Source organism: Prionailurus bengalensis, chromosome F2 (genome assembly GCF_016509475.1).
Source record: "Prionailurus bengalensis isolate Pbe53 chromosome F2, Fcat_Pben_1.1_paternal_pri, whole genome shotgun sequence".
NCBI lineage: Eukaryota > Metazoa > Chordata > Mammalia > Carnivora > Felidae > Prionailurus > Prionailurus bengalensis.
This window is the reverse complement of record NC_057353.1, coordinates 57,979,369-57,993,499: the sequence shown is the minus strand read 5'-3', so window position 1 is coordinate 57,993,499 and position 14,131 is coordinate 57,979,369. Positions and strand designations below refer to the sequence as shown.

Genomic DNA, 14,131 nt, shown 5'->3' with positions numbered 1-14,131 from the left:
ACACACACACACACACACACACACACAGAGTGGAATACTACAATACTACTCAGTGACGAAAAACATCAAATCTTGCCATTTGCAATAATGTGGATGGAACTGGAGGGTATACTAAGTGAAACAGAGAAAGACAGCACATAATTTCACTCGTATGTGAAATTTGAGAAACATATATCTTGTTCTTAAATTTTATTTGGCAATTTCTCTCATTTTTCTACTTAATTTTGACTTTTGCTCCAATAACCATACTATTCCACTACTTTGAAATAGTGATATATTCCTTGTATTCTCTTTTTATTCTACTCAGATCAAATATAATTTTATGATCAGTTCAAATAATTATATTTTACTCATTTACCTATTTCATACTTAATTCAGTACATGCAAATAAACATCTATGTAGATTTTCTTTAATAATAGAGGTATAATGTGAACTAAAATAAGTACCATCCCTATCTTTGTAGAGTTTACACATTAGAGGGAGACAGAGATTTCAAATATCTATGTGGGGGAAAAGTCTCTTATCAACATGTGGCCTCTAATGTCACTTGGGGCACAATATCCAGATACCATAGGGAGAAAAAAACAATGCATATGATCTTGTGGGAGGTTTTTATAGGCAAAGCTTGCAGTGGTAGCTGATGTCTATTCACCAGAACACAGTTACATCGCCTAGCCTAGCTAAAGGAGCACAGGAAAATTTGCCCTGGTTGAGCAGCTGCCTCCGCTCCAGTTACAACAGCACATTCGTGAAAGTGGAACAAAAGTTTTGGTGCTTAGGTAGTTGTGTCTGCCACACCAGAATGCCAAAAAACCTTTGCCTCTTTTATCAGTGGTTTTTAGTTTTCACCACGTTTGGAATTTATTTTTTGGCCATTATATCTTCAAATAGTTTTCTGTGCTTCCTCTCTGCTCCACTACCTTTTGGAAAGTCAGTATCGTTTATACCTGCTATAAGGCCCATTGAACAATTATTTTCATTTATAATCATATTTTGTCTCTTAAGGTTTTATATGGTTATACTATATATCTTCCCTTCCTTCCTCACTACATTCACTGTGTTCACTTTTTTTCTGTAAAGGGCTATATCATGAATATTTTAGTCTTTGCCTGGTACATATGGTCTCTATCATATATTTATCTTTGATTCTAGTTTGTTTTTCACCTGTTTTTATAATTCCTTAAAATTATGAAAATCATGCTGGGCTCTTATGCAATACAAAAACAGGGTGCAGGCCAGGTACAGCCTGAGATGTAGTTTGCCAACCCTTGCTTTAAATAGAAGAAAATAGTGATAATTCCATCATCTTGATCATTTTTGTTCAGTTTCTATTGAATAATAGTTCCTTCAGTAAGGAGTCATATTTTGCCGCTTCTTGAGGTGGCTACTTATTTTTTACTAGATGTTGAACATTGTAACTTTTAAGTTATTGAGTGTCTGGATTTAGTTAGCATCGTTTAAAGAATGTTGAGTTTTCTCCTGATACAAAATGAAATTACATTTGGTGCAGTTAGTGTCTTTTGAAGTTTGTTTAAATTTTCTTAGGGCAGTTTTAGAGTAAACTTTAGGGATAGTTTAGCATCTCTAATGAAGTTCGTTCCTTCTGAAATTTCTACTGAATACTCTGGTTATTTAAAAAGGACTCTCCACCCTACCTGGAGGAATTTGCAAACTACTCAAGACTGTGTTCTCTTGGAGCCATTCAGCGCAAAGATCTTTGGTCTCTCTTTGCCAGTCCCTATGGAATTTCACCCTTTACATGTATATTTGCTTGTATTTAGCAAATACTCAAGTCATTACGTTGCAGGTTTTGTGAGTTCTTTTCTGCAGAGCTCTCTCTCTGGAATCCTGTCTTGCTACTATGGGAACATCATGCTTCCTGAACATCATGTTCTACTTATAGTCCTGGTCTCTGGTCCTGAAAGTGTTTCTAGATAGAAAGCCAGGCAGTTATAGGACTCTTACCATCACTCCTCTCTTTTCTGGAAATCACAATTCTGTATGGCCCTGGTGCAATGTTAAAAAGTTTTATTTTTCTCAGTTTTTATTTTATGTTTTTTTAAGAAAAGCATGTAAATTTGCTCCCTGTTATGCCATAGCTCCCTCTTTTTTAAAAAAAAAATATTTATTTTTGAGAGAGAGAGAGAGAGAGAGAATGAGAGAACATGGGGAAGGGGCAGACAGAGAGGGAGACACAGAATCTAAAGCAGGCTCCAGGCTCTGAGCTGTCAGCACAGAGCCCAATGCGGGGCTTGAACTCATGGACTGGGAGATCATGACCTGAGCTAAAGTCAGACGCTTAACTGACTGAGCCACTCAGGCACCCTTGTCATGGCTGTGTCTTGATTTAAAGATTTCTTTCCTCCAAGTCTTTAAATAATTAAATAATCATTGAATGAATGCTTTTTTTATTTCTTGGAAATTTTAAGCTGAATATTTTAAAAATCCACATATTAATTACTTAGTGCGTTCGTTACCTTACCCTCTTATTTCTAAACATGTCTCTTAAGAAGATAAATTAAGAAGGTAAATTAAGGCAAGATACTTTCTCCAAAGCATATTTGAGTATTTAGGGTACTTAGGAATAAACCCTCGATGTTGAATGCCATTATGCTTAGCTTTCTTTCCCTTTCTGTGAGGTGTTCATCTGGATAAATGATGAAGGCTTTTCTTCAAGTTGTTATACATCTCTGATGAATTTAATTTTATCTATTTTGGTATGAAAGCAGCTGAAGGAACTGGACTGAGAAATGAAAATGATAACAACCCTTTAATTTTCTCTATAATCATCAAAAATCTACTTCTCTTTTCCTTAAAACATGGAACAGCATTATGTGTTGTGCCTTGAAAAACATAAAACCACCGTTCTAGAAGATGTACAATTTAACTACTCTGTTGCTCAGTTTTCTTCTCTATGAGAAAAGTGTTTCTCCTTAAGTACAAAGATCCATAAGGCTGAACCATGAAATGCAAACAGGGAGAGGTATAGAAATGAAATGGTTGCTCTGCGTATGTAATGCAGTGGATAATTTATTAATGTTATTGAAATAGTTTGTCAATTAGGAGGTACAACAGTGATGTCTGTCTTCAAAGGAACAAGAATCCCCACATAGATGTCAGTTTTTCTTGACTACTAATGGAAGATTGAGATTTAGCAAGGGAGACTTGCAAAAGCTTCCCCATGATATAGTCTGGTATTGGATTGAATGCTTAGCATCTGGAATTCACCAAGTGTACACATTTTCTACAATTTACAGTTAATTTCTCTTTTTTGATAAACAAGTCTATTTCCTATCACCCCTGTACCCCATCCCTAAGCTATTTCAGAAGAAGCCAATAGCAGGGCAGAGCACAGTATGAGATCAATATCTGAAAAGATGTCCTACAGAAAACTGTTTTAAGTGTTTTTTGTTTTTGTTTTTTAGTTTTTTATCCTGTCTTTTCTTTTTTTTTTAACTGTCATATTTTGGAGCCGTTCCAATTTACAAGATTTAAATGAAATGTATGGTCTCATACTCAAACCCCAAACAAGCTCTGGTATTTTCAGTATCTCAATGCCTGTCATAGAAATTAAAAGCAAATAATTTAATTCTTAGAAAAATATGGAACTTTTTTCTTAATATTTATACTTCAATACAATGAATTTTGATTTTATTTGGGACTTTTCTCCCTGCTCTACAGGTAAGAGATTAAAGGGATTGTTTACTAAGTTTACATAAATTCAGTTATTTTAAAATTCAGAAGTAGAAGTTATTTGATGATAGCTTCATAAGATTATAAACAAGGAAAATTAATTTTAATAGAATTTGATTTTAAATGCCATAATTTTTATCAATAGATTTGAGTACATTAAGAACTTAAGAGAGAGTTGATAGCATTTTCCCCAGACAATTGGAATAAGTCCTAAATCAAAAAGATTATTTTTTAAAGTGCTTTTTCTTAAAAGACCAAAATGTGCTCCGTGATTATATTGGCTGAATTGGTTGTTTTCTTCCTATTGTACAATAGATTGATTCTGGGAGCTTCTTAACATACAACTCTCCACCATACAGCTTATGTATACATGTACGTAGTTTTTAAAGTAGCGTACTTTAAATCTTATAACCTATACAACTTTCTTAGAACAAGAGCAGAGTAACCACCAACCTTATTATTATCCTCTATTTTCTTTAAATAATAAGCAACTACATATTGAAGCCAACATAACTTCTACTTAACTACAAGAGAAGTCTAAGATATTTAATCACATTGCTTTACTATTTAGGTGAAAAAATATTGTTGTTAAAAACAGGCCTAAGAGGAGTATTCCAATTTATTTTATCATTATGCTATTTATTCTTACATACCTCCAAAGATCTAACTAATCTTTTGAAGATACTGATATAAAAATATGCTAAGAGGGATGAGGGAAGATGGCGGCATAGGAGGACGCTGGGCTCACCGCGCGTCCTGCTGATCACTTAGATTCCACCTATACCTGCCTAAATAACCCAGAAAACCGCCAGAGGATTAGCAGAAAGGAGTCGCCGGAGCCAAGCGCAGACGAGAGGCCCACGGAACAGGGTAGGAAGGGCGGCGAGGCTGTGCGCATTCCACGGACTGGCAGGAGGGAGCCGGGTGGAGGGGCGGCTCGCCGGCCAAGCAGAGCCCCCGAGTCTGGCTTGCAAAAGCAGAGGGGCCTGACAGACTGTGTTCCCACAGCAAGAGCAACTTAGCCTCTGGGAGGTCATAAGTTAACAGCTCTGATCGGAAAGCGGGAAGGCTGGAGGACAAAGGGAGGGAGAGCTGCTGAGCCCCGGATGACAGAGCTCAGTTTGGTGGGGAACAAAGGCGCTCGCCAGCGCCATCTCCCCCGCCCATCCCCCAGCCAAAATCCCAAAGGGAACCAGTTCCTGCCAGGGAACTTGCTCGCTCCTCGCAAACACCCAACTCTGAGCTTCTGCGGAGCCAAACCTCCGGCAGCAGATCTGACTCCCTCCTGCTGCCACAGGGCCCCTCCTGAAGTGGATCACCTAAGGAGAAGCAAGCTAAGCCTGCCCCTCCTGCCCCCGTGCACCTTGCCTACCCACCCCAGCTAATACGCCAGATCCCCAGCATCACAAGCCTGGCAGTGTGCAAGTAGCCCAGACGGGCCACGCCACCCCACAGTGAATCCCGCCCCTAGGAGAGGGGAAGAGATGGCACACACCAGTCTGACTGTGGCCCCAGCGGTGGGCTGGGGGCAGACATCAGGTCGCACTGCGGCCCCGCCCACCAACTCCAGTTATACACCACAACACAGGGGAAGTGCCCTGCAGGTCCTCACCATGCCAGGGACTATCCAAAATGACCAAGCGGAAGAATTCCCCTCAGAAGAATCTCCACGAAATAACAACAGCTAATGAGCTGATCAAAAAGGATTTAAATAATATAACAGAAAGTGAATTTAGAATAATAGTCATAAAATTAATCGCTGGGCTTGAAAACAGTATACAGGACAGCAGAGAATCTCTTGCTACAGAGATCAAGGGACTAAGGAACAGTCACGAGGAGCTGAAAAACGCTTTAAATGAAATGCAAAACAAAATGGAAACCACCACGGCTCGGCTTGAAGAGGCAGAGGAGAGAATAGGTGAACTAGAAGATAAAGTTATGGAAAAAGAGGAGGGTGAGAAAAAGAGAGATAAAAAAATCCAGGAGTATGAGGGGAAAATTAGAGAACTAAGTGATACACTAAAAAGAAATAATATACGCATAATTGGTATCCCAGAGGAGGAAGAGAGAGGGAAAGGTGCTGAAGGGGTACTTGAAGAAATTATAGCTGAGAACTTCCCTGAACTGGGGAAGGAAAAAGGCATTGAAATCCAAGAGGCACAGAGAACTCCCTTCAGACGTAACTTGAATCGATCTTCTGCACGACATATCATAGTGAAACTGGCAAAATACAAGGATAAAGAGAAAATTCTGAAAGCAGCAAGGGGTAAACGTGCCCTCACATATAAAGGGAGACCTATAAGACTCGTGACTGATCTCTCTTTTGAAACTTGGCAGGCCAGAAAGAATTGGCATGAGATTTTCAGGGTGCTAGACAGAAAAAATATGCAGCCGAGAATACTTTATCCAGCAAGTCTGTCATTCAGAATAGAAGGAGAGATAAAGGTCTTCCCAAACAAACAAAAACTGAAGGAATTTGTCACCACTAAGCCAGCCCTACAAGAGATCCTAAGGGGGACCCAGTGAGACAAAGTACCAGAGACAAAACTACAAGCATAAAACATACAGACATCACAATGACTCTAAACCCGTATCTTTCTATAATAACACTGAATGTAAATGGATTAAATGCGCCAACCAAAAGACCTAGGGTATCAGAATGGATAAAAAAACAAGACCCATCTATTTGCTGTCTATAAGAGACTCATTTTAGACCTGAGGACACCTTCAGATTGAGAGTGAGGGGATGGAGAACTATCTATCATGCTACTGGAAGTCAAAAGAAAGCTGGAGTAATCAAACTTATATCAGACAAACTAGACTTTAAATTAAAGGCTGTAACAAGAGATGAAGAAGGACATTATATAATAGTTACAGGGTCTATCCATCAGGAAGAGCTAACAATTATAAATGTCTATGCGCCGAATACCGGAGCCCCCAAATATATAAAACAACTACTCATAAACATAAGCAACCTTATTGAGAAGAATGTGGTAATTGCAGGGGACTTTAACACCCCACTTACAGAAATGGATAGATCATCTAGACACACGGTCAATAAAGAAACAAGGGCCTTGAATGAGACATTGGATCAGATGGACTTGACAGATATATTTAGAACGCTGCATCCCAAAGCAACAGAATATACTTTATCTCGAGTGCACATGGAACATTCTCCAAGATAGATCATATACTGGGTCACAAAACAGCCCTTCATAGGTTTACCAGAATTGAAATTATACCATGCTTACTTTCAGACCACAATGCTATGAAGCTTGAAATCAACCACAGAAAAAGTCTGGAAAACCTCCAAAAGCATGGAGGTTAAAGAACACCCTACTAACGAATGAGTGGGTCAACCAGACAATTAGAGAAGAAATTAAAAAATATATGGAAACAAACGAAAATGAAAATACAGCAATCCAAACACTTTGGGATGCAGCGAAGGCAGTCCTGAGAGGAAAATACATTGCAATCCAGGCCTATCTCAAGAAACAAGAAATATCCCAAATACAAAATCTAACAGCACACTTAAAGGAAATAGAAGCAGAACAGCAAAGACAGCCTAAATCCAGCAGAAGAAGATAAATAATAAAGATCAGAGCAGAAATAAACAATATAGAATCTAAAAAAACTGTAGAGCAGATCAACGAAACCAAGAGTTGGTTTTCTGAAAAAATAAACAAAATTGATAAACCTCTAGCCAGGCTTCTCAAAAAGAAAAGGGAGATGACCCAAATAGATAAAATCATGAATGAAAATGGGATTATTACAACCAATCCCTCAGAGATACAAACAATTATCAGGGAATACTATGAAAAATTATATGCCAACAAATGGACTACCTGGAAGAAATGGACAAATTCCTGAACATCCACACTCTTCCAAAACTCAATCAGGAGGAAATAGAAAGCCTGAACAGACCCATAACCAGCGAAGAAATTGAATCGGTTATCAAAAATCTCCCAACAAATAAGAGTCCAGGACCAGATGGCTTCCCAGGGGAGTTCTACCAGACATTTAAAGCAGAGATAATACCGATCCTTCTCAAGCTATTCCAAGAAATAGAAAGGGAAGGAAAACTTCCAGACTCATTCTATGAAGCCAGTATTACTTTGATTCCTAAACCAGACAGAGACCCGTAAAAAAAGAGAACTACAGGCCAATATCCCTGATGAATATGGATGCAAAAATTCTCAATAAGATACTAGCAAATCGAATTCAACGGCATATAAAAAGAATTATTCACCATGATCAAGTGGGATTCATTCCTGGGATGCAGGGCTGGTTCAACATTCACAAATCAATCAATGTGATACATCACATTAACAACAAAAAAAGAGAAGAACCATATGATCCTGTCAATCGATGCAGAAAAGGCCTTCGACAAAATCCAGCACCCTTTCTTAATAAAAACCCTTGAGAAAGTCGGGATAGAAGGAACATACTTAAAGATCACAAAAGCCATTTATGAAAAGCCCACAGCTAACATCATCCTCAACGGGGAAAAACTGAGAGCTTTTTCCCTGAGATCAGGAACACGACAGGGATGCCCACTCTCACCGCTGCTGTTTAACATAGTGCTGGAAGCTCTAGCATCAGCAATCAGACAACAAAAGGAAATTAAAGGCATCAAAATTGGCAAAGATGAAGTCAAGCTTTCGCTTTTTGCAGATGACATGATATTATACATGGAAAATCCGATAGACTCCACCAGAAGTCTGCTAGAATTGATACATGAATTCAGCAAAGTTGCAGGATACAAAATCAATGTACAGAAATCAGTTGCATTCTTATACACTAACAATGAAGCAACAGAAAAACAAATAAAGAAACTGATCCCATTCACAATTGCACCAAGAAGCATCAAATACCTAGGAATAAATCTAACCAAAGTTGTAAAGGATCTGTATGCTGAAAACTATAGAAAGCTTATGAAGGTAATTGAAGAAGATTTAAAGAAATGGAAAGACTTTCCCTGCTCATGGATTGGAAAAATAAATATTGTCAAAATGTCAATACTACCCAAAGCTATCTACATATTCAATGCAATCCCAATCAAAATTGCACCAGCATTCTTTTCGAAAGTAGAACAAGCAATCCTAAAATTTGTGTGGAACCACAAAAGGCCCCGAATAGCCAAAGTAATTTTGAAGGAGAAGACCAGAGCAGGAGGCATCACAATCCCAGACTTTAGCCTCTACTACAAAGCTGTCATCATCCAGACAGCATGGTATTGGCACAAAAACAGACACATAGACCAATGGAATAGAATAGAAACCCCAGAACTAGACCCACAAACGTATGGCCAACTCATCTTTGACACAGCAGGAAAGAACATCCAATGGAAAAAAGACAGTCTCTTTAACAAATGGTGCTGGGAGAACTGGACAGCAACATGCAGAAGATTGAAACTAGACCACTTTCTCACACCATTCACAAAAATAAACTCAAAATGGATAAAGGACCTGAATGTGAGACAGGAAACCATCCAAACCCTAGAGGATAAAGCAGGAAAAGACCTCTCTGACCTCAGCCGTAGCAATCTCTTACTCGACACATCCCCAAAGGCAAGGGAATTAAAAGCAAAAGTGAATTACTGGGACCTTATGAAGATAAAAAGCTTCTGCACAGCAAAGGAAACAACCAACAAAACTAAAAGGCAACCAACGGAATGGGAAAGATATTTGCAAATGACATATTGGACAAAGGGCTAGTATCCAAAATCTATGAAGAGCTCACCAAACTCCACACCTGAAAAACAAATAACCCAGTGAAGAAATGGGCAGAAAACATGAATAGACACTTCTCTAAAGAAGACATCCGGATGGCCAACAGGCACATGAAAAGATGTTCAGCGTCACTCCTTATCAGGGAAATACAAATCAAAACCACACTCAGGTATCACCTCACGCCAGTCAGAGTGGCCAAAATGAACAAATCAGGAGACTATAGATGCTGGCGAGGATGTGGAGAAACGGGAACCCTCTTGCACTGTTAGTGGGAATGCAAATTGGTGCAGCCGCTCTGGAAAGCAGTGTGGAGGTTCCTCAGAAAATTAAAAATAGACCTACCCTATGACCCAGCAATAGCACTGCTAGGAATTTACCCAAGGGATATAGGAGTACTGATGCATAGGGGCACTTGTACCCCAATGTTCATAGCAGCACTCTCAACAATAGCCAAATTATGGAAAGAGCCTAAATGTCCATCAACTGATGAATGGATAAAGAAATTGTGGTTTATATACACAATGGAATACTACGTGGCAATGAGAAAAAATGAAATATGGCCTTTTGTAGCAACGTGGATGGAACTGGAGAGTGTGATGCTAAGTGAAATAAGCCATACAGAGAAAGACAGATACCATATGGTTTCACTCTTATGTGGATCCTGAGAAACTTAACAGGATCCCATGGGGGAGGGGGAGGAAAAAAGAAAAAAAAAAGAGGTTAGAGTGGGAGAGAGCCAAATCATAAGAGACTGTTAAAAACTGAGAACAAACTGAGGGTTGATGGGGTGTGGGAGGGAGGAGAGGGTGGGTGATGGGTATTAAGGAGGGCACCTTTTGGGATGAGCACTGGGTGTTGTATAGAAACCAATTTGACAATAAATTTCATATATTAAAAAAATAATAATAAAAAATAAAAAAAGAAAGAAAGAAAAAAAATAAAAAAAATAAAAATAAAAATATGCTAAGACACTGAAAAAGAAGAGATTGTTTATCTTTTTGAAAGCAATAAAGCATGGAAAAAAATTGCCCGAACTCGTGATTCAGCCCCCTAATGTGATCCTCTATTTTCCCCTCTGTCATCTCCAAAGAGCTGTCAGAATATTTTCAACACCCAAAACAATCATGTCATCTCTGCTGAAAACCCATCAGTAACTTTCCATTTCTCTGAAGAAACTCCATAAGCTTGTCAGAAAGGTTCAACCACGTCTAGCCCCTATTTGCCCTTCCAACCCTATTTAGTACCACCGAGTCCCTCACTGTCTTGGCAACAGCACACGGATTTCCTTTCTGTTTGGAGAATGCCTATTTCCTCCAGTGGAAGTGTCAGTGCACCCGCTGAGAACACTTTTCATTCTGCTTCTCATCTAGTTAATGACTGCTGTTCACCCTTTGGGTTTCTAATCTAGCATCACTTCCTCAGAGAATCTGTTCCTGAATGCCCTAACTAGTTCAAAGCCCAAATATATGACATCAGTACTAAATGTTCCTTCTTTCCTGGCCTGGCAGAAATGTAATTTTAAGTGTTTGTTTTTGTTTGTTTAGAACCTCACACCCTAATTGTCAGAATGCTCCATGGGGGCAGAGGTTACCTTAACTTTTGATCATCGCTGTAGCCTGAGAGATTAACACCGTTCCACTTTGTACCTTATAGATCTCAATGGATATTTCTTGAACATATGACCAAGTGAATTGACTTTAAAACCCGCAGAAAGTTTGTAAAAATAACCAGTATGATCCCATGTGTGTCTGGAGTCTGTTAAGAAATGGTTCTCTTGGGGCGCCTGGGTGGCGCAGTTGGTTAAGCGTCCGACTTCAGCCAGGTCACGATCTTGCGGTCCGTGAGTTCGAGCCCCGCGTCAGGCTCTGGGCTGATGGCTCAGAGCCTGGAGCCTGTTTCCGATTCTGTGTCTCCCTCTCTCTCTGCCCCTCCGCCATTCATGCTCTGTCTCTCTCTGTCCCAAAAATAAATAAACGTTGAAAAAAAAATTAAAAAAAAAAGAAATAGTTCTCTTGAACAAACTTTGTGAATCCTGCCCTTTCTGTGAATTGTCGGACAGAAGATGTTGCAGACAACACAAATCAAACAGGCGAATGTGGTGGCCGAGACAGAATGATGCTGAAGGAATTCAAGGACCAACTCACTTTGACCAGTGACCAGGCAATATTGCTTAGCAGAGAAAGCATAGAACTGGATTTAAGGGTTTCATAACTTATTCTAATGCTGCCTTTCAATTGTTCTAACTCCGTTATAAAATAAAAATTTTGGTTTAAGTAATGCATTCTGCTATAACAGTTTATGATTATAGAAAATGTATTGGCTTTTATAAGTATTGTATTAAATCTAGGCCAAATCACAATATAAGGGTTATAAAGTTCAGATAGGGCTAACTATTGTATATCTAACGTGTACTAAAAGCAACCTACCTATTTCACAATTTTGTTGCATACTGATGCTCTGTTAGTCTCCGTAGTAATAAAGAGATCAAACAGAAGTACTGAACAAAGAACTTGATACAAGAATTGGTAAGAGCATTGGTTTCAATGCTGGAAGATCTGAGTTCCCACCTTGTTTTCAAGTGCAAGGCACTCATACTTTCGAGTTGAAATTATTTTGCTGTAAAATAAAAATTTCCCAAGGAAGAGCTATTTTACAAGTTGTGCTCCATCTCATGTATCAGGAGTTTGGGTTGATTTCTCTCCTCTGTGAGGCTACATTGAGGAACTTCAAGGAAACCATGCAGAGAAATTGATTTGTATGCCCTGTAGCTTTGGGGACACAGTGTATTATTATTAAACCATGGTTGAAATACTTAAATGTCGATTATAAAGCCATAAGGCTGCAGTTGGGGAGAAACTGCATTTCCACAGAGGATGAATAAATGAGGTATGTTTTCATTTGACCAAATGAAGTGTTTTTGTGCTGGAATTCTCGTCTCAAATTGTCTTAAATCCTGCCCAAGAGCCCCACCTGGAAGGATAAGCATTCATAGTTGGAAAGAGATGGAAGTCTATTATTCTATACCCATGGTATAAGTGAGAAATGTAGGCAGCCAGACAGACACATTCCCCCACAACAAGGGAACTGATTGGGACACCTCTGAGGATCCCATGAAAAGACTCACGAGCATCTTTCTTTAATCATCTGCCAAAGCCCTTGCAAATGGCACCAAATCAGTGTCAGGCAAATAGAAAGATTCATGTCCCCTAATCCCTTCTACTCCAAACTCTAGGAGGAATCACAGAATTCTCAGTGTGTAGGGGTGGATGAACAAAAATGCTAAGAGGGAAAAATAGGAAAGAAGAGACCACACCTCTGCCTTACCTCTGCCCCATCTGCCATAAGCCCAAGCTAGGGAGAGCCAAGAGTCTTAATCCAATGAAGTCAGTTATTTTTCATGTAGGTAGGACTAGACATATTAATCAATGAACTGAGATTCTTGAATGAAAAAAGATTTTTTTTTCTTTCATCTGAATGTCAACTACAATGTCCTATGTTTGTCTAATATTGTATCTAGAGACGGGGAAATAAGTATCTCACAGAGCTATGGTTTGAATAGGTTGTGTACTAGTTATACTACAAATATACGATAGTGTAACATTTTATTTCCAAAGTACTACTCAATCCTGGTATTGGTCCTGGGAAGACAAAGATTAGAAGTAATTTGAGGTTGGGGCTAGGGGAGTGCAGGATATGTTTACCAGAGGTTAAAGTAAAGGTATTGAGGGAAAATACTGTGTGTTTGGGGAAGAAAATTGTAGTAATGTGTTTCATAGTCTAGACAGGACGACAAGTTCATTCCAATTACCCAACATATTTAAGAGAAAGGTCATGCAATAAAAATAAATATAAGTTTTACAGTAGTGGGTGATAAAAATTAAATATCTTTTAAGAGCAATGTACTTATGCTTTGAATTACGGGGTTAAATGGATAGTGTCAGAAAGAACCTAATGTTATTTGATGCATACAGTGTAATACTAATGTTGTCCCTCGTACCAAAGCATTTTGCTATTCCTAGACCATTGAGAGGCTAAATAGGATGATGTCCATCTCTATTTATTAAAGTTATGGAGTATTACATCATAGATCTGGTGATGATAGAGCCAGAGTTTTTCTCCCAACATTTGATTTAAATTGATGGAATTTTCTGAGTGACTCAAGAAAGCAACAAAAATCTTGAGACAATTTATTGAACGAGAAACTAATAACCTGTTAATTTGAATGTCCTAAACACTGTTGTAAAACAAGGAAGTTTATCTTATATATCTCACACTAAACACAGATGGTCATGTAACCCCTCTGTTAGAGTACACCATTGGCCAAAAGTAGACTTGGGGAGAACCTATGACCTCTGAGAAATGGGGACTTTAGATCCCAATACAAAGTTAGTAGAAAATTTATTTATAGTATTGTATACACATCTATAAATACGTAGCAAAATAGGTTTACATTATTTAGTGGAGTTACAGGGAATATGTTATCAAAGATTTTAGTTACTATATTATTTCTCTCTAAAGTTTCCTGGATATATGATGTATTATTTAAAAAGTGTTCATTTAATTATTTATTTTAAAAGAGCAAGTGAGAGCAAATGCCTGCAAGTACAAGCAGGGGAGGGGCAGAGAGAGAGGGAAAGAGGAACAATCTCAAGCAGGCTCCTGCTGTTAGCACAGGTCCTGATGTGAGGCTCGAACACATGAATTG

At 38.6% G+C, this 14,131-nt stretch overlaps 1 protein-coding gene across 1 annotated transcript in view; it reads left to right on the top strand.

The window, feature by feature from the left end:
- CSMD3 (CUB and Sushi multiple domains 3) overlaps positions 1-14,131 on the top strand; it is a 1,274,540-nt gene that overhangs the window by 370,590 nt on the left and 889,819 nt on the right. The window lies entirely within an intron of this gene.